This window comes from Neofelis nebulosa, chromosome 3 (genome assembly GCF_028018385.1).
Source record: "Neofelis nebulosa isolate mNeoNeb1 chromosome 3, mNeoNeb1.pri, whole genome shotgun sequence".
Taxonomy (NCBI): Eukaryota; Metazoa; Chordata; class Mammalia; order Carnivora; family Felidae; genus Neofelis; species Neofelis nebulosa.
The window spans coordinates 650,524-671,981 of record NC_080784.1 but is presented as its reverse complement, the minus strand read 5'-3'; positions in this window follow the sequence as shown (position 1 = coordinate 671,981).

The window sequence follows — 21,458 nt, the reverse complement described above, 5'->3', positions numbered from 1 at the left end:
GGATGTTTACTCTTACCACTTTTAATAAACATAGCACTGGAAGTCCAAGTCACAGCCAGTAGATAAATGAAACGAAACGAAATGAAACGAAATGAAACAAAACAAAACAAAGTAAAATAAAATTAAAATAAAATAAAATAAAATAAAATAGAATAAAATAACATAAAATAACATAAAATAAAAACAAATCCAAATCTGGAAGAAGTGAAACCTTCACACTTTGCAGATTACATGACACTATATATAGAAAACCCTAAAGAGTCTACCCAATAACTGCAAGAACTGATAAATGAATTCAGCAATGTCACAGGATACAAAATCATTGTACAGAAATCTGTTGCAATTCTAGACAACAATAATGAAGCAGTAGAAAGAGAAATTAAGAAAGCAGTCCCATTTACAGTTGTACACCAAATAATAAGGTATCTATGAATAAATCTAACCAAGATGCTGAGGGACCTATACTCTGAAAACTATAAAACAGTGATGAAAGAAATACAAGATGACACAAAAAGATGGAAGGACATTCCATACTTATGGACCGGAAGTACATGGGTCCTTAACATAAGCAACTCCATAGGCCCACACCCACCCCACACTGGCTGCCCAAGTTGCTTACACCAACCCCACCTTCCTGTGCTCTGGCAAGACTGGCCTTCTAGGTCATTCAAGCTTGCCTCGGTCCCAATGGAGCTGGCCCCTTCCCCAGAAGACTAGTGGAAGCCCATGACCACACCACCTCTTTTGACCAGACAGTTCTGCAGGGCTTCACTTCTAGTGGCAGTCGTTTCAAGTCTGATTTAACAAGCAGATCAGAGAAGACCTAGATAAGTCTCACTGCATTCTGGCCAAGGACAATATATTGCCCATACAACTGGCCTGAAGGATAGTGCAGCCAGAACACAAAACAATACATGCAACACACCCCACAGACACTCCCTGATGTGCGAGTCCCTGGACACTAGATGACCTCCTCTTCATAAAGCCATTCATCTCACAGGCAGGTAACGTAATGAGCTTTGGTAACACAGAGAAGGCAAATAGCCAAAATGCCAAGACAAGAGGAAGACATCCCAAATGAAAGAACAAGATAAGGTCATGGGCAGAGAAATGGAAGGAACACTTCCAAACTCATTCTATGAGGCCAGCATGGCCTTGAGTCCAAACTGGACAAAGACCCCACTAAAAAGGAAAACTACAGACCAATTTCCCTGATGACCCTGGATGCAAAAATTCTCAACAGAAAGTAGCAAACCGAATCCAAAAATACATAAAAAGAATTATTCAGCACAATGAGGTGGAATTTATTCCTGGGATGCACAACAGATTCAATACCTGAAAATCAACTGATGTGATACCTCACATTGATAAAAGAAAGGATAACAACCACATGATCCTCTCAATAGATGCAGAATAAACGTTTGAACAAAATGCAGCAGCATCCTTTCTTGATGAAAAAACAAAAAACAACCCTCATGAAAGGAGGGATAGAAGGATCATTCCTCAACATGAGAATGTCCAGATACAAAAGTCTCACAGCTAATATCATCTTCAATGGGGAAAAACTGGGAGCTTTCCCCCTAAGGTCAGGAACATGACAGGGATGTCCACTCTCAGCACTGTTATTCACCATTCTGTTGGAAGTCCTAGCCTCAGCAATCAGACAACAAAAAGAAATACAAGGTGTCCAAGTTGACAAGGAGGGGTCAAACTTTCCCTGCTCAAAGACATGATATTCTCCGTGGAAAATCCAAAAGACTCCACAAAAAAAAACTTCTGGGACGGACACAAGAATTCAGGAAAGTCTCAGAATATAAAGTCAATATACAGAAGTTGATTGCATTTCTATACACCAATAATGCATCAACAGAAAGAGAAAGCAAGGAATTGATCTCATTTACAACTACACTGAAAACCATAAAATACCCAGGGATAAGCCTAACCAAAGAGGTAAATGATCAGTACACTTAAAACAATAGAGGGGCGCCTGAGTGGCTTAGTCGGTTAAGTGCCGACTTCGGTTCAGGACATGATCCCGCATTTGTGGGTTTGAGTCCCGCGACGGGCTCTGTGCTGACAGCTTGGAGCCTGGAGCCTGCTTCAGATTCTGTGTTTCCCTCTCTCTCTCTGCCCCTCCCCTGCTCATGCACTCTCGCTCGCTCACTCTCTCAAAAATAAATAAACATTAAAAAAATTAAAAGAACAAACCATACAATGTCTATGAAAGAAGTTGAAGAAGACACAAAGAAATGGAAAAACATCCCATGCTCATGGATTAGAAGAATAAATATTGTTAAAATGTCAATACTACCCAAAGCAATCGAGAAATTCAAGGCAATTCCTATCAAAATAACACCAGCATTTTTCACAGAGCTAGAACAGTCCTAAAATTTGTATGGAACCAGAAAAGACCCCAAAGATCGAAAGTAATGTTGAAAAAGAAAAATCAAACCTGGAGACATTACAATTCTGGACTTTATGGTGCATCAGAAAGCTGCAATCATCAAGACAGTGTGGTATGGGCACAAAAACGGACATATAGATGAAAGGAAGAGAATAGGGAACCCAGAAATGGACCCTCAAACATATGGCTGAATAATCTTTGACAAACCAGGAAAGAATATCCAAAGGAAAAAAAGAGTCTCTTCAGCACATGGTACTGGGAAAAATGGACAGTGCGAAGAATGAACCTGGACTATGTTCTTAAACCTCAATCTCTGTCTCTCTCTCTCTCTGACACACACACACACACACACACACACACACACACACACACCTCTCAAAATGGATGAAAGATCTAAATGTAAGACAGGAGACCATCAAAATCCTAGAAGAGAAAGGAGGCAACCTACCTCTCTGATCCTGACTGCGGCAACATCTTGCTTGTCAAGTCTCCAGAAACAAAGGCAATAAAAACCAAAATGAACTATCGGGACCTCAAGATAAAAAGCTTCTGCACAGGAGAGGACACATCAACAAAACTAAAAGGCTACTGAATGGTATGGAAGAAGATATTTGCAGGTGACATATCAGATAAAGGGTTAGTATCCAAAATCTATAAAGAACTTATCACACTCAACACCTAAAAACCAAATAACCCAGTGAAGAAATGGGCAAAAGACATGAAGAGACACTTTAACAAAGATGACATCCAGATTAGTCACACAGGAAAATTGCTCAACCTCACTCGTCATAAGTGAAATACAAATCAAAACCACGATGAGATATCCCCTCACACTTATTAGAATGGCTAATAATTAACATCTCCAGGAATGATAGATGTTGGCAAGGATGCAGAGAAAGCGAACGCTTTTGCAACACTGGTGGGAATGCAAAGTGGTGTAGCCACTCTGGAAAGTAGTATGGAGATTCGTTACAAAAACCAAAAATAGAACTACACTAGGACCCAGCAATTGCACAACTAGGTATTTATCCAAAGGATAAACTAACGCTGACTCGAAGTGGCACATGCACTCCAATGTTTACAGCGGCATTATCAACAATAGCTAAATTATGCAAAGAGCCCAAGTGACCATTGACAGATGAATGGATAAAGAAGATGTGGTATATTCATACAATGGAATATTACTCGGCCATCAAAGGAATGAAATCTTGCTATTTGCAACAACGTGGATGGAACCAGACTTTATTATGCTAACCAAAATATGTCTGAGAAAGACACACATCATATGATTTCTCTCATCTGTGGAATTTAATACACTGATGTATGTAGTGAAAGGAAAGCAAAAATAAGATACAGAGAGGGAGTCAAATGATAAGAGACTGTCAAATGGAGGGAAGGAGCTCAGGGCTCCTGGAGGGTTGCTGAATAGGGTATGGGCTAAATGGGTGATGGAAGTTGGAGGGGCACTTGGGATGAGTACTGGATATATATATATTTTTTTTAATGTTTTTTATTTTTATTTTTGGGACAGAGAGAGACAGAGCATGAACGGGGGAGGGGCAGAGAGAGAGGGAGACACAGAATCGGAAACAGGCTCCAGGCTCCGAGCCATCAGCCCAGAGCCTGACGCGGGGCTCGAACTCACGGACCGCGAGATCGTGACCTGGCTGAAGTCGGACACTTAACCGACTGCGCCACCCAGGCGCCCCAAGGATATATTTTGTAATTGATGGATCACTAAATTTTAATCCTGAAACTGTATTCCACTATAAGGTAACTATCTTGGGCTTAAATTTTAAAAAAAGAACCAATATAAAAAAGAAGTAAAGAAATGTACTACAAGTCAAAAGAAAAGAATATTTAAATCAGACTCTATAAGTGGAAATGAAAGACCAAAAGTGTTACAGACAAGAAAGGATCAGAGAACACATGAAGAAACAATGGCAAAACAACTAGTAGAATGGCACTAAATATATACCTATCAATAATTACTCTGAATGTAAATCGACTAAATGCTCCAATCAAAACACAAGGACAGGGTGTCAGAATGGACAAAAAAAAAAAAAAAAAAAAAGAGGATAAGAAACAAAACAAACAACAACAGAAAAAACAAGGCCTATCTAGATGCTGTCTACAAAGACTTATTTGGACTTAAGTCATCTGCAGATTTAAATTGAGGGAATGAGAAAACATTTATCATGCCAATAACGTCAAAAGAAAGCCAGTAGCAATACTTTTATTAGGCAAAATAAACTTTAAAACCGAGAGTGTAGTTCCTCGAGAGGAAGAGAGAGAGAGGGAGAGCGAGAGGGAGTTTGGGACCCTTTGGGTCAATACCTAGTAGTAAAATTGCATGCACCCAATATTTATAGCAGCATTATCAACAGTAGCCAAACTATAGAGAAAACCCAAGTATCTATCAACTGATGAAGGTATAAAGAACTTGTGGGGTGTGTGTGTGTGTGTGTATGTATATGCATATGCCTATGTGTATATGTGTATACTCATATATACATACATATATACATATGTATACACAATGAAATATAACTCAGCTTCAGAAAAGAATGAAATCCTGCCATTTGCAATGATGTGGATGGGCCTAGAATGTATTATGCCAGTGAAATATGTCAATTAGAGAAGACGAATATATGATTTCATTCACATGGAATTTAAGAAACAATACAGATGAAAACATGGGAAGGGGGCAGGAGAAGAGAAGAGTGGTAACAAACCACATGAGTCTCTTAATGATAGAGAAAAAAAGTGAAGCTTGATGGAGGGAGATGGGTCGGCGCTGGGCTAGATGGGGGACGAGTATTAAAGAGAGCACTTGTTGTGATGAGCACTGGGTGTTGTATGTAAGGGATGAATCACTGAATTCTACTCCCGAATCCGAGAATGCACTGTATGTCAACTAAGACTTAAATTAAAAAAAAATAAAGCTTGGGGCACCTGGGTGGCGCAGTCGGTTAAGCGTCCGACTTCAGCCAGGTCACGATCTCGCGGTCCGTGAGTTCGAGCCCCGCGTCAGGCTCTGGGCTGATGGCTCAGAGCCTGGAGCCTGTTTCCGATTCTGTGTCTCCCTCTCTCTCTGCCCCTCCCCCGTTCATGCTCTGTCTCTCTCTGTCCCAAAAAAAATAAAATAAAAAAAAATGGGCAGAAGACACGAATAGACATTTTCCCAAGGAAGACATACACATGGCCAAGAGACACATGAAAAGATGCTCAACAATACTGATCTTCAGGAAAATACAATTCAAAAGTACAATGAGATAACACATCACATCTGTCAGAATGACTAAAATCAATGAAGGCTGAAACAGCAGGTGTTGCCAAGGATGTGGGGAAAGAGAAAGACTCTTGCACTGTGGGTAGGAATGCAAACTGGTGCAGCCACTCTGGAAAACATCATGGAGATTTGTCAAAAGAAAAAAAAACTGGAAATAGAACTACGTTTTGATCCAGAAATTTCACTACGAGGTATTTAAAGAAAGAATACAAAAATAATTCTTCAAAGGGATACATGCACTGTGATGTTTAAAGCAGCATTTTATACAACAGCCAAATTACAGAACCTGCCCAAGCATCCATCAAATGATGAATACATTGAGATGTAGTAAATGGAATGTAATATTATTTACCTGTAAAAACATGAAATCTTGTCATTTGTGACGAAGTGGATGGGGCGAGAGAATGTTATGCTGGGTGAAATAAGCCTGTCAAAGAAAGAAAAATACCAGATGATTTCACTAACACATGGCAATAAAACAAAACAAATGGGGGGGAGGACACAGTGACAAACAAAGAGACTGTTTACTAGGAAAAAAACTGAGGGGTTCCACAGTGAGGTGGGGAATGGGTGAAACAGCTGCTGGGGATTAAGAAGTGCAGCTGGGATGAGCACCGGGTAACGTGTGGAAGTGTTGCTCTATATTGGACACCTGAAACTAATATTACACTGTGTCTTTACCCCACTGGAATTTAAATTAATAGATAACATAAGGTTAATGATACCTACCTACCAGGTTTTCTGTAGCATTCAATCACTTCACTAGGTTGGAAAAATAACCATTAAATATTTTAAAGCATGTATGATTTGGGGGACAGTTTATGACCTTACCTCAGACTCTGGTTCCAGCAGGACTCGGAAAGTGGGTCCTAGCTCATTCTTCTAGGACGTCGTTAGATGAGCATTTCATGTATTCACGTCCTAACAGAATGCAGCTCCCGTTCTTCTGAATTTCTGTCAGGATTTCTTCCCAGAAACAAGCCTGAATCTGGAACAAACCATCCACTGCATCTATGAGGTGATGTCATGGGACCCCGCAATCCACGAGTCCTTTAGTAAAATACGTCTTGTTCAAAAACTGTCCGGGAAGGGGAAGAATGAAACACGGGAACAGCCCAGAAAATGCAAGTGCCTGTGCAGCTTAGCAACCAGCTTTCCCAGGGAAGCCACCCTGCGCCCCCTCCTCAGCACTCCGTACAAGACAACTTCTCTCTGGCGACTCAGGAGAAGCCAAGTTGCTGCAAAACTCCCAAGGTCTCCCCTGGGGTGGGTGGCAGAAAGCACTGTAAATGCTGCTCTTCTCTCCCACCTGAGGCAGCAGCACAGGCCCTGCCTCCTCTGGGAGCAACAGAAGCCCTTCCTGCTCTGAGGTGCCCTGGAGAGAAAAGCGGATGGTGCGTCCTCTGCTGGCCACCATGGGAATTCCTGCAATGTTGAAGACCCTGGTCGCTCAGCTGAGGGACCAAATGTGCTCTGGGCAACTAAGCCTGTTTTCTACTTTGGGAAGGGTCTTAGTGACAGGGCCTAGGACACAAAGAATTCTTTTCCTTCTCCTTTCTTGTGAGTGAAGCATGAAACCTGGCCCTGCAGGTAATCAATGATTCTCTCCCTTCATGACTGCAGTTCCTCGTACATTTTCGAGTACACGTGATGCTTCTGAAAATTTAGAGTATTTCCACTAGGGGACAACTGGAGAAATTCTCTATCGCACATTTACCAACACAGAAGGATCAATAATGAATTCTGAAATTTATGTAAGAACACTCAGCACTGCACAAAGCACACAACATAATGTTGGAAAGAGTTTTCATCTTTTCCAGTCACGAGGCTCATCGCAGATTCCGAACAAGTTCATCACCTACACTGAAATAGGAAAAAATGAAAGTAATAATCATAATCCCCTGTAAAGTAGGTGAGGAAGGAGTCAGACGCTCCAGAAGACATGAGGGTATGGTGAAGTGTCATCCTCCTCAAATTATTGCCACAAAGTGAGAGCCACGTGGTCCCCAGCCTCCACACACTTGTGGCTTCCAGAGCCACTAGCTAACATGATCATCTTAAACTGGAAAGCCTGGAGGCTTGTGAGGACGTAAATAAACAGTAAAGATACCAGAGGACATAGAGAACCAGACAAGTCCAGATAAAAGTTCCCAGAAAGCATTGCAACTGAAATAGGCAACAGAATTTACCTTGTCTTTCTCTGCATCCGTAGTAGAGACACAACTGATATTCCCCATGGGAGTTGCACCACGTCCTAGGTCTCATAAAAGATGGAGGGGGATGGAAGTTGATTCTGATTTGCATAGACTGTGTCGAAGAAAAACAAACCATCCGACACTTGTTTCATTTTATTAAACTCTTTCACACTCTCACATCCCATAACAGGGGCAGAGGGTTTTTCAGGTGTCTCAGGTGACCCTTGACGACAAGAGGGCGATGTGATCCTGTCCTTTGAGGAAGGTCCACATGGCCCTGGTTCAGGTGTTTTTATAACTAATCAAGCAGCTGTGAACAATTCAGGTCTCAACTAGCTAGAAATAAAGCCAGGGGTGTGTCTCTTACCTCAGAGAGCCCAGCACATGGTCTCTGTACAAGCTAGATCTTAGGGAGTGCTGTGTCTGTCAGCCTGTATAAGGCATCTTTCCTTCTCTATCAGAGACACGTGTTGCCCAGCTCACTACGTGGAAATGACTGCCCATTTTGTGCATGTCCTGAGAAACTTGAAGCATGTTACAACGTCCTCACTGAGGCTGACCTGGAAGCCCTGTGGGGCCATCACTGCATCTTCTCCAAACACTCAACAAGTAAAAAGAAAAAACGTGTTTTATAAGTCAACCCATACTGTTTCAATCATCTTTCCAGATGGTGGAGGTGGAGGGTGAGGTCCCAGAGGTCACCAGGTTGGAGAAGTTGGGGGTGGCCCAAAGCCCATGGATGGTGATAAAGGGGTAAAGCCCATGGGCTATGACATGGAGGGCACTTCTGGGAAAGGATGAAATGTTCTGGAAGCCACTTTGACCTGCAGGACAGAAATTAAACTTTTGAGATTTGGTAGGGTAAAAGGTGAAAAATCCAATACCAACACCAACACTAACATACCTGAACCCCAATGAAGCTGGAATGGTACCTGTCTCCTTCCCCTCCACCTGGTTTCAACAGGGCAGCATCAGTGCCACTAAACTTCACCCTTCCCACTGGGTCTCACCTAGAACTTCTAGGAGGAGACAAAGCAGTGCATTGCTGGCAGCATGCAGGGTACTAACTGTGCCTGAAAATGTAGGGAAGAAAGTGGCTAGTCTTAAAGGATCAGAGGGATAATTCCAAACTACTAAAGAAAGTCTGTTTCACACACACAGGCTTCTATTTCCAGGACTACTCCCCATCCAGTCCTTCACCACCTCAACAGCTCCATCTTGGCATAATAAGAGCTGAAATGATGAGGAAGAATTTTGTGTCTGTACCATTCATTTACATCGTTAATCCATTTCAAGTTAATAATTCTTGGAGTGGTATAACATAAGGTGCTAAGCTTTAATCTTATACTTTGGAATATCCAATTTTCCCATCACCAGTTATTCAAGAGACTACCTTTCTCCACTGTGTATTCTTGACTCCCTTGTCAAATAGTTGACTGTGCATGCGTGGCTTTAGTTTGGGCTCTCAATTTCTGGTCCATTGTTTTGTGTGTGTGCTTATGCCAGTGACATAACTGATTTCTCTGTGTTACAGTGCAGCTTGAAATCAAGATGTGTGATGCCTCCTGTTTTGTTCTTTCTTGCATTGGCTACTTGGGGTCTTTTTGTGGTTCCAAATACATTTTAGGATATGTGTTTCTAATTGTATAAAAATTACATCAGAGCCTTGATACAGATTGCACTGAATCTCTAGAGGACTTTGAGTAGTATGGACATTGTATCTATATTAATTCCTCTGAAAGATGGACATGGGGTGGCTTTTCACTGACTTGTGTGTTCTCCTGTTTCTTTCATCCAAATTGAATTTCTTCCATTTCTGCACAGAGGTATTATAATTTTCTGTAGAGAGATCTTTCACTTCCTTGGCTAAATTTATTCCTATAAAGTTTATCATTTTTGATGCTATTGTAAGTGGGATTGTTTTCTTTCCTTCTTAGATAATTTGGTTAGTGTATAGAAATGCTATAGAATTTGATATGGTGACTTTCTATTTTGGAACTTTACTGCATTTCTGGATTAGATATTAACAGGTTCTTTTACATTAAACTTTTAATTTCATTCCTTTATCTTATTTTAAAAAAACATGTTATTTGGGAATAGCTGCCACACTATGTTACATTAGTTTCAGATGAACAACATAGTGATTGGACAAGTATATACATTCTGCTATGCTAACACAGGTATAGTATCATCTCTCACCATGCATCACTATTCCAGTACTATTCTCTATGTTCCCTAAGCTATATCTTCTATCTGTGATTTATTCATTGCATAACCAGAGGCCTGCATGACCCAATCCCCTTCACATATCTAGGGCATCCTTGTCTTGTGCCTGATTTTAGTGGAAAATCTTTCACAATTTCACTATTGAGTATGATATTAGCAGTGGGCTTCACATACATGGCCTTTCTTATGTTGAGATATGTTCCTTCTACACTGAATTTTTGAAGAGTTTTTTAGCACAAATGAATACCACATTTACTCAGAACTTCTCTTCTGTGTCTATTGACATCATCACATGAATTTTCTTTTTATTTTTTAAAATGTATTTATTTATTTTAGTTTAAATTTATGTATGTATTTCTTTACTATTTATTTTTTCAAGTTTTTTTTTTTTTTTAAATTTTTTTTTCAACGTTTTTAATTTATTTTTGGGACAGAGAGAGACAGAGCATGAACGGGGGAGGGTCAGAGAGAGAGGGAGACACAGAATCTGAAACAGGCTCCAGGCTCTGAGCTGTCAGCCCAGAGCCCGACGCGGGGCTCGAACTCACGGACAGCGAGATCGTGACCTGGCTGAAGTCGGACGCCCAACCGACTGCGCCACCAGGCGCCCCTATTTTTTCAAGTTTTAATTTAAATTCCAATTGGTTAACATACAGTGTAATGTTAGTTTTAGGTATAGAATGTAGTCATCCATCACTTACATACAACACCCAGTGATCCTCAGTACTAGCGCCCTCCTTAGCCCATCACTCATTTACCCCATCCCCCTGCCCACCTCCCTTCTAGTAACCCTCCCTTTGGCATTTATAGTTAAGAGTCTGGTTTCTGGTTGATTTTTCTTTCATTCAATTATGTGAGGGGTCACATTTATTGATTTGCATTTTTGAAACATCCTTCCTTTACAGGGAAAAAAAAACCCTTCATCATGGTCAATGATCCTTTTAATGTGATGCTGAACTTGGTTGGCCTGTATATTATTGGGAATTATTCATCCATATTCATCACAGGGATACTGGCCTATAGTTTTCTGTTCAGATAGTATCCTTTTCTGGCTTCCTACCAGGGTATTCCAGTCCCATGAAATGAGTTTGGAGGTGTTTATTCAATTTTAATCAGTTAGAGGACTGCTGTTATTTTCTTCTACAACGTTTGTTCAAATTCACCAGTGAATGCACCTGGTCCGGCTTTTCTTCCCTGAGAGAATTACGATTAAGGTTCAATTTACTTGCATTGGTTATCTTCTTGTTTTCATACAATATTCCTTTAAAGGGTCTGTGCAAACCTTCTATTTCTTCCTGATACAGTCTTGGCAGGTTGTGTGTTTCTAAGAACCTATCCATTTCTTCTAGGTAGGTACTTTGCTGGCATCTAATTTGGCCGTAGTAGCCTCCTTGTCTCCTTTATGTTTCTTTGCTATCAGGTGTAATGTCTTCTCTTTTATTTATAGTTATTTTGAATTGGGTCCTCTCTCTGTCTTAGCATAGTCTATGTATAGTCTTGACAATTTTGTTTCACTGTTCAGAAAACCTACTTTAGGTATTCTTTATATTTCCTATTGATTTCATGGTCTCAGTTTCATTGGTTTCCACTCTCATATGTATTACTTTCTCCCTTTTGAGAACATTGGACATAGATTGTTGTTGTTTTCTAGTTCTTTGAAGTTAAAGGTAGGTTGTTCATTTGAGTCCCATGCATCCTCCACGCATGCAAATCCAGTGACTCATCAGAGAACCTTCAACGTTTTTTTTTTTTTTTTTTTTTTTTTATTTATTTTTGGGACAGAGAGAGACAGAGCATGAACGGGGGAGGGGCAGAGAGAGAGGGAGACACAGAATCGGAAACAGGCTCCAGGCTCCGAGCCATCAGCCCAGAGCCTGACGCGGGGCTCGAACTCACGGACCGCGAGATCGTGACCTGGCTGAAGTCGGACGCTTAACCGACTGCGCCACCCAGGCGCCCCTCATCAGAGAACCTTCAATAGGTCCTTCCTGTCGTATTTCTCATTCTCAGAACTCTGAGAAATAGAACCAGAAAATTTATTTGAAAACACAATAGATAAAAACTTCCCTAATGCAGGGAAGGAAACAGATCCAGAGCAGGAGGCACTAAGAACCCCAATATATTCAACAGAAGCAGATCCACAGCATGTCGTACAGTAATTAAAACAAAATGTCGTGATAAAGAAAAAATTTAACAGTAAGGAAACAAAAGATGCCAGTTACCTACAAGAGAAACCCCATAAGTTTATCATTGGATGTTTTTCAGAAGCAACTTTGAAACTGTAAGTGAGCAGCACGGTATGGTAAAGTTGCTGAATGGAAAACATCTGCAGCCAAAGAGAGTCTATCCACAACACTATCATTCAGATGGAAGGAGAGATCAAGAGGTTCCCAAATAAATACTCAGGGAGTTCACAACCAACAAACCACACCTGTAAGAAATGTTAAAGGGGACTCTTTAAGTGGAAAAGAAACACCTAAAGTGACAGTATTAAAGTGTGAAATGCAAAAGAAATAAAAGTGAGTATATCTGTAAAACATCAGCCAAGGTATTCACGATATGAAAGGTTTTGAAATATGACACTACATAGCTACAACACGGGGAGGAGAGGAGTAAAGAACTGGTTCAAACTTCAACAACTATCAACTTAATATAGACTCCTATATGCAGAAGTGGTTAGGTACAAATCTAATAATAATCACAAATCAAACACCACTAGTACATATGCAGAGTATAAAGTCAAGCAATTTCTTTTTTTTTAAATTTTTTAAACATTTTATTTATTTTTGAGACAGGGAGAGACAGAGCATTAACAGGGGAGGGTCAGAGAGAGGGAAACACAGAATCTGAAACAGGCTCCAGGCTCTGAGCTGTCAGCACAGAGCCTGATGCGGGGCTTGAACTCACGGACCGAGAGATCATGACCTGAGCCGAAGTCGGCCACTTAACCGACTGAGCCACCCAGGTGCCCCAAAGACAAGCAATTTCAACTGTGCTACTAAAGAAACCCAGCAAACCATTAAAAAGAGAAAGAGAAGGAAGGATCAGAAAGATTCAGAAACAACCCGCATCAAGTAATAAAAGGACAAGGACATGTCTATCAATTACTTTGAATGGAAACAGACAAAATGCTCAAATCAAAGGGACTAGGGGACAGATAGGGGCACCTGGATGGCTCAGTCGCTTGAGATTTTGACTTTTGATTTCAGCTCAGGGTATGATTCCAGGATCCTGGGATTGAGACCCAACTGGGCTCTGCACTGAGCTTGGAATTTGCTTAAGATACATTCTCACTCTCATTTTTTCTTGCTCTCCTTCTATCTTTCCCCATTCCCCCACCCTGCCATCCCATGCCTGTACTCTCTCTCTTCATAATAAAAGACACTGGGTGATAGAATGAATAAAATACAGGACCCATCTATCTTCTACCTACAAGAGACTAATTATAGAACTAAAGTATCAAAAGAAAACTGCAGTAGCCATACCTATATCAGAAAAAATAGATTTAAAAAGAAAACTGTAACAAGAGACAATGAAGGACACTATAATAATAAAAGGTACAATCCAAAAAAATATAGAACAATTATAAATATATATATGCTCAACCTGAGAGCATCCAAATACACAAAACTGCCCAAAACTAAAGAATTGATAGTCATACAATCATAGTAGGACACTTTAAAACCCCAATGACATCAATGGAGAGATCATTCCATCAGAAAGTCAATAAGGAAGTAGTGACTTTGAATGATAGAGTACACAAGATGGACTTCACCGATATATTTAGGACATTCCATCCTAAAACAGTACAATACACATTCTTTTCACGTGCACATGGAACATTCCCCACACTCGATAAAATATTAGGTCATAAAACAAGCCAAATCAAAATCAAACCGATGAAAGTCATAGCATTGTGTCTTTTCAGACCACCATGCTATGAAAGTAGAAATCTACAACAAGAAAAAACTCTGGAAAAAGCACAAAAACATGGAAGTTTAATAACATGCTCATAGACAATCAGTGGGTCAACCAAGAAATCAAAGACAAAATCCAAAACAACATGGAAACAAATAAAAATGAAAACACAACAATCCAAACTTCTGTAAAGAAAGAAAACTGGTTCTAACAGGGAAGCTTATAGCAATACAGGTCTGCCTCAGGAAAAAAAGAAAAAACAAAAAACCCTGAAGTAAACTCCATAACCTTATAACTGTAAAAGCCAGACAAAGGACAACAAACCCCCAAACAGCAGAATGAAGAAAATAATTAAAAGCAGAGGAGAAATAAATGATTTAGAAATTAAAACTACAGTAGAACAAGGTAAGTGAAATTAGGAGCTGCTTCCATGAAAAGAACATTAAAATTGATAAGCCCTAGCCAGACTAATCAGAAAACAGAAATGACGCATATAAATAACAATGACAGAGAAGAACAACCAACACCACAGAAATACAAACAATTGTAAGAGAATATTATGAGAAACTATATGCCAACAAGCTGGACAAACTGGATTCTATGGATCAATTCCTAGAAACATGGAACCTACCAAAAGTTGATGAAGAAAAGTTGATGCCTATACTTGTCAAACTATTTCAGAAATTAGAACAGGAAGGTTAATATCCAAATTAATTCAGCATTACCCTGATACCAAAACCAGATAAAGACACCACGAAAAAACAAAACTACAGGTCCATATCGTTCAAGCACACAGATGCAAATGTCCTCAACCAAGATTTGGCAAACAGAATCTAACAACGTATTCAAAATATAGTCAACCAGCATAAAGTGGGTGGTGAATGTAAAACTGAGGCAGGTCTACGAATCTCTGAATGAGAAAATGGGCAAAAACAGAAACATAAAAAAAATGGAAATGTATCAGACAGGAGATCTAAGCATCAATTTTCATAAAGACAAACTATCTTCAGGCTTTTTCTTCTAAAATTGATTCACAATGCTTGCTTAGTACAATCTTGCCCACACTGAGAAGTGGCCTTGTTCTTTGACCAGCAGTAGTCTCAGAGGGATGCCATGAATCAGCTTTTAGTAAAAACTGCAATCAATTTAAAAGTATTTCAGTTTTTCACACGTTCATGAGAAATTAGAAAACATGCCAAATCTCAACTGAAAAAGAGATAAGGTAACTAGCATGTTTTTAAGATATTATTGATGAGATTCCTTCCAATGAAGACAAGAAAGGATAACTGTAACAAATTCTGTTGTAGGAATAATACTGAACATTCAAATAATGGGAGGTGCCTGACAAAAGGCATCTGTCAGGTTTTCAGTTGTTTTCAGCGACTACAACATTGTTGGGGAAAAAATACCCACTGAAAATTAATAAAAGTATGTATGATGTGGAGGGCACATTGTGTTTTTACCTCTGGCTCTGGTTCCAGCAGGACTGGGAGAGTGGGTCCCAGCTGATTCTTCTAGAAGGTCCCGAGAGTCAACATTTGGTGTCTTTACTTCCAAACTGAATGCGACTCCTGTTCCTCCGAATTTGTGACAGGATTTCTCCCCCCAAACAATCCTGAACCTGGAACAAAAAAAAACCCTCAGCCTCTCTGACGTGGCATCGCAGGACCTCCTGAATCCACAGATCCTTGAGTGAAATACATCTTGTTCACATACCGGCAGGGGAAATGAGGAACAAACCACGGAACAGCCCTGAAAATGCAAGGGACTGTGCTGCTCACTGACCATCCAGTGTTTCCTGGAAGCTGCCCAGCACCACTCCCCAGTACTCAGCCCCACCACTGAGGAGACACCAAGTGGCTGGGAAACCTCCAGAGTCTCCCCCAGGCCTGGGCGCGGAGCCTGCTGGAAACCCAGCTCTGACTCTTTGCCCACTCAGAGTCACTGGGTCCTCAGGAGCAAGGGAGCATTTCCAGCTCTGAGGCACCCTGGATCAGAAAAGCCTAATGGGTGCCTTCTCTGGCCATCGCTGAGCCTGCAGAGGACCGGCCCCTCCATGGGCATGCTGGTGCGCGCCCTCTGCTGGCCGCCGTGGGAATTCCTGCAATGCTCAAGGCCATGGCCGCTCAGCTGGAGGTACTGAGGGTATAGCTGGTCCAGTTAAGCCTGTCCTTCAGATTGGGAAGGGTCTTAGTGACAGGACCTGGGACACAAAGAAATCTTTTCTTTCTCCTTTTTACTGAATGAAGGATGAAACCGAATTTATTGATATAACGATGTAATTTGTAATGCTTTAAGCAGCATTCCCAGAAATACAGACTGGAAATTGACACATGCTGAATGAACCACAGGCAGTGGTGTTTACCATGAAAATATGTGGGTTGAATAAAAAATTGACACCCTTGAGAAAGAGATACAGGCTTCCAGTTATGGAATGAATACGTCATTGGAATACAAGGTACAGATTATGGAATATACTCAATCCTGTAAGAAAGTGTTGCATGCTTTCCACGATCGCTACGCTTCTCTAGGTATATGGAGAACACATTGTGTACACACGGAATCACTGTGATATACGCCTGAAATTAATACAACATGGTGTGTCTACTATATGTCAATAAAATTTGACAATACTTTAACTTTCTTCTTCACCATTAAAATTTATTTCTAATTGAGAACACATGAAATTACTTTGACACCATATTCTCTAATGTCACCATCTTGATGTTGAGAGCTTATTTTTCATGTTGTCAGTAATGTGTTTGATGACACAAATGTGACAAGGTCAGAATGCATACCTAGAGGGAGCTACACATCTGTTATGAATTTCCTGCCTCTATAGGGGTAATATTTTCTATGAAAAGTGCTTTAGGGTTGAAGATGGATGGAATAATTTCCATCAGACTCATAGGTAGATAATTGTGCCTTCAAATAATAATTGCCATGTCTTCACAATCAGAGGAAGTCTGGGTGAAGACATAGGTTTCTCTTTTCATGTAAGAGAAGGTGGTGGTGTTTTAAATTGCTCACTTACAACCCAGAATCCAGAGATCAGCAGTAGATGTAAGAATAGCAATGCACTATCATGTTGCACATAACTAGTTCTGTTGGGGAAGTGGAGAAAGTACACTAAAGATGGTTGATTGGACTAAAACAAACTCTGGTCTCTAGCTTAGAGACCCCTCCTCTGGGTTTTTCTTCCTTTGTTTGCTGCACATTTGAAAACCACCCCATCCACACTCACAAATATGGAGGCTGATACCTATAAATTACTTTTCCTGCTCACATTCGGGGCTCATATCTTTGGAGAAATACGGTCTCCTCTGAGCCCGTTGGTGTTAAATAAATCTCCAATCCCCCAAATCTCTGAGTGCCACTTGGTTTTTCCACAAGCATTCCAACCTGGTTCTGTAACAAATTTGGTTCCCTGAGCAGGAAACCCAACCACGCTGGCTCATTGTTGCCACCGGTTTGGAAGAACAGTGAGGAGGTGATGGAATGAGGGATCACAAGGTAGAGTGAGCAACCTGCCTAAATATTGGCAGTCTCCTTCTCTGTCCCATTCAGGCAGCACCTCTCCGCCATTCCCACCAGACTCAAGGACACTCGGCAGGTGAGGTACTGGACCCGAGGGTCAGAACCGGTAAGGCTGGGGCCCAATCCAGTCAGGGCCATTCGCAACAGTGGAAGGATGACCTGATCACTCCCCAAGACTTCAGAAGTCTCACAGGTAGGGAATATAGTAACCTCTGGTGTGTATGTGAATGTGAATGTGCGATTCGGTCTAGCTTGCCTGCTGAGTAAGATTCTATGACTCCAAATACAGGTACCCTTGGGGTCCCCAGGGGCCAATGGAGACTGAGTGGGCCTGTCTGAGATTCCATAATGAATGGAGCTTGGTCTGTGGTGATATCAGAATGGTTTCTGATCATGTGTCACAAGGCTGGGACCTGTGGGGCTGAGCTTCACCTGGGTTCCTTCAGGACATAGCCAGGCAGGCATCTGCTGGTCTCCTCTTTGGAGGGGGTGCCCCTGTCCCTCTGTCTTTGTGACTCTGTCTCATGGGTGAATTGTGGAGTCGGGATGGAGCAAGGAGAGCCAGGCAAAAGTTTTACCACTTTATCCAGAGACTCACCCAAGGAACCAAAGAAACGACAGACTGCTCCCCTAATGTTCCCCTCTTCATGACACTTTAGGCCCCCCACTCCCCTGAGCTTGAAACTTCTCCCCTGGCAGGCTGGCTGCTGCCACTGCTGCCACTGCTGCAGCCTCCCCAGCCAGGGAGCTGCCACTGCAGCCGCCTGTTTTCCTCCCCTTCCATGCCAGACAACCCTCCCCCCAAGGTCCTGTGGCCAGATTGTGCCCTCGGCCTGGCGCAGGTGCTTTCCAGATACAGGACCACATCTGCTGATATCAAGAGGGTCTCAGGGAGATCACAACAGGGGGCTTATAAGGCCATAAATATTCCCAGTAGCAAGGGAGGAGGCCGAGAAACTCCTTAGCAAGGGGTCAATGATCCTACTGCAAGGGGAAAGGACATTGGAAAGAATAAGTGTCCCAACCAGGGAAAGTCCCAAAAACCCAGCAGATATCAGGAGAAACCTCCAGAAGAGGACTTTATTGGTCTAGCTGAGATAGACCTGACTAAAAGTGGACACTGACTCTCTCTCCCTGTTCCTCTGCTTAATAGATGTGAGGGATTCTCCCTCATTTCCCAGGTTAACAGCTATAATTGGAGTGTGCCATGGGGCACACTCTGGACGTTACCTGCTAACAAGCTGCACACTCTGCCTCAACCTATTTCTATCCATGACTGATACTGAGACGGCCCTAACACGCCAGGCAAAATGAGGGGCACCCATCTCTCCAAAGGCAATGGCTTGCACAGAGGTTGCCCCAGTGAGGTTGGAGCCTTGCACTCAGGGAACTGTCATGCCCAGGATTCCTACACTTTCTGCCTCCAACACTAAGAGCATCATCACAGAGCCCCTTCTGCATGGCTCATCACCCCCTCCACACACTGTGACCAGCTCCATCCTTTCCTCCTTGTTTCCTCTTTGTCTCTGCTTCTCTCTACTCCTGTCTCCCTCTGTTTCTTCCTCTCACTCTCTCAGACATGCCCAATTCCCCCATCACTGACTCAGTGTCTCTCTCCCTACCTGTCTCTTTCTCTGCCTCTCCCCAGGCCCTTGTCCTTCTGCTCTATGCAGCCCTGTCCATGAAGTGTGGCACCACATGTCCTGTGCCCTCTCTCTTGACATCATTTAGCTCAGGCCCTGATCGCAGTGTATGTGAATCCTGTTCACAGAAGCTGCTCGTGTTGACCTGTACTGCAACATTGCTGTTCCAAGACACTCCTGGAAGCGTCTGGACAGCCAGACCTTGACGCCTTGGTGGCCCAGCCATGACCCCAAAGTTGCTGGAGGGCTGGTTGCCTCCACAACCTGGGAGGAAGGAGGGCCCTGCAGGCATCAGGGGCTCAAGGGTAGAATGCATGGGCTTTGAAGACCTGGACAGAGCCCGATGCTTACAACAAACCCCGCCTTGGTGGTGAGGGAGGAAAGGGTATCATGTCTTCGACCTCTGCCCTGCCCATCCATCACTAAGAAAACAGTGGGAGGAGGGGCACCTGGGTGGCTCAGTCGGGTAAGTGTCTGACTTTGGCTCAGGTTGGGATCTCATGGGTTATGAGTTTGAGCCTCTCATCAGGTTCTGGGCTGACAGCTCAGAGCCTGGAAATTGCTTTGGATTCTGTGTCTCCCTCTCTCTCTCTGCCCCTCTTTCACTTGTGTTCTGTCTCTCTTTCTCTCCTGCTCAATAAATAAACAACCATTGCAAGAAAAATAAAAGAAAAAATAAAGAGAACACTGGGAGGAATATGAGACCTCATAAGTCTCACCCCAAAGACTACTACCATAAGTCTACCTCAGCTCCCACCTGGATTGGTGCTACTGCGAGGTAGCTGGTAGTTGGGAAACGTCCACAACATCTGGATTAATGCAGGGTTTCCTCACTGCAAACATTGCAGTGTTCTACTGCAAATATGTCTTCCCTGAGAATTCATAATATTTTTACTACATGAACAGCTGCAGTGACTCTGCAAAAGCACATTTCCCAGAGATGGGAAAACTGATGAATTATGAAATTTGGAAAAAAATAACCTTTGACTAATGCATTCAAAATTGATAAGCACATCTCAGAAAGTAGGACTTTTCATGTTTTTCAGTTAGTGAGGATCACAACCAAAGTTCTAACCAGGTTAATTACTAACTCTGTACAGAAAAGGAGTAAAATGACAACAATTAAACTGTTTCAGTTTTCAGGAATATTCCCATGAAAGGAGGTCTGGAAGAAGCGAGCCAGGCCAGGAGACGTAAGTGTGGAGTGAGATGTCATCCTCCTCATGTTATTTCCACAAACACACAGTTACTGCCCTGTGATCCTCAGCCTCTAAACAGTAATGGCTTCTGGAGCCACCACCAAAGATGACAAACAAGCTAAGAACAGAGAGGCCTGTAGCCTCCTTGGGAAAGAGTTTTATTCTTTGTAAAATAAATAACACCATAGATATATGTCAGAACACATAACCTAGAGACAACTCCAGGAGAGACTGCTGTATAAAGAGACAAAAGATTCCAGAGAGAGAGTTACAACTGAAAATTGTCACATCATTTCCCTTGATCTTCTCTGTGTCCATAGTAGGAACTGAATTCTTGTTCCTCACCGAAGCTGCTCCAGGTTCTGCATTTGATAGAGGCGAAAGAAGGGATGGAGGTTTATTCCGGGGTTGCATAGACCACATGGAAAAAAACAAACAAAACAAAAGAAAACAAAACCTCTGTGCCTTCCTCCACCATCTTTCACTGCTTCCTACAATCAGGTCCCTTACCAGAAACAGAGCGTTTTCCACATGGCAAAGGTGACCCCTGGGAACTCAGGGGAGCCTTGAGGAAGACACCAGAAGGCTTTGTTTGGATATTTTTAATAAGCCAACTGCGGACAGGTCAGGGCTGAATTTATTGGAAATCAACACTAAAAGAAGGGTTTCCTAATACACATTATGGGAAACGACAATTTATCACACATTAAAAATTAAAATATGAATGGCTTAGTTAGGATAATGTCTGTAAATGTCAGCATGAACAGCACACTGTCCTTTTCTACAAGGCATGGGTGGGATTTTTCAAATGGTGTACTGTATATATCATCTGTCTTATATATCTGACAAGGGATTATGTAAGTATTCATGAAAATAAATGATCTTGAAGAGACTAATACTGTAGTAATAAGGAAGGGAAAGGTTAATGCTATGTGGAATGAGCTGCAAAGTTTCAGAGTTACAAAAATAAAATAACTTTAGAGGAGTGAAATTTCACAAGGATTTACTTTACTAATGGAGTACTATAGTTCACAATACAAAAAA